The sequence below is a fragment of the Arachis ipaensis genome, chromosome B08 (genome assembly GCF_000816755.2).
Source record: "Arachis ipaensis cultivar K30076 chromosome B08, Araip1.1, whole genome shotgun sequence".
NCBI classification, from domain to species: Eukaryota; Viridiplantae; Streptophyta; class Magnoliopsida; order Fabales; family Fabaceae; genus Arachis; species Arachis ipaensis.
Window position 1 is genome coordinate 114,596,111 of NC_029792.2, and position 392 is coordinate 114,596,502.

General features: G+C 29.8%; 1 long non-coding RNA gene across 1 annotated transcript in view; it reads left to right on the forward strand.

Moving 5' to 3' along the window:
* Window positions 1-392, forward strand: part of LOC110266039 — an 11,328-nt gene that overhangs the window by 9,159 nt on the left and 1,777 nt on the right. The window lies entirely within an intron of this gene.

A 392-nucleotide genomic window follows, 5' to 3' on the forward strand; every position in this document is an offset into this window, starting at 1 on the left:
TTATTCTTAAATAAATTTTTATTTTATATTTCTATTTCATGGTTATAATTATTTTCTTTATGTTTGAGTAATTTTTTTATTCATTCGAGATTACAAATACCAAAATTTATGTTTGAACTCCAATAGAGTTTTATTCAAGATATTTTTTAAAGCAAACAGCTCAACACAATTGTAATGGAGCAACCAAGAGTCATTAACTAAATAAAAAACACACAAACTTAACAAGAACCACAACAACACAAAAACGATCTCCATGTCATCTCCGGCATAGTCATCAACAACTAAAGGGATCCCACCACTCTATTCGAAGACATGTTGATAATTTCTTCAACTCCTTTGCTTGTGTGCTAAAAAATCCGCCTATTCCTTTCCAACAACAGGTTCCATACAAT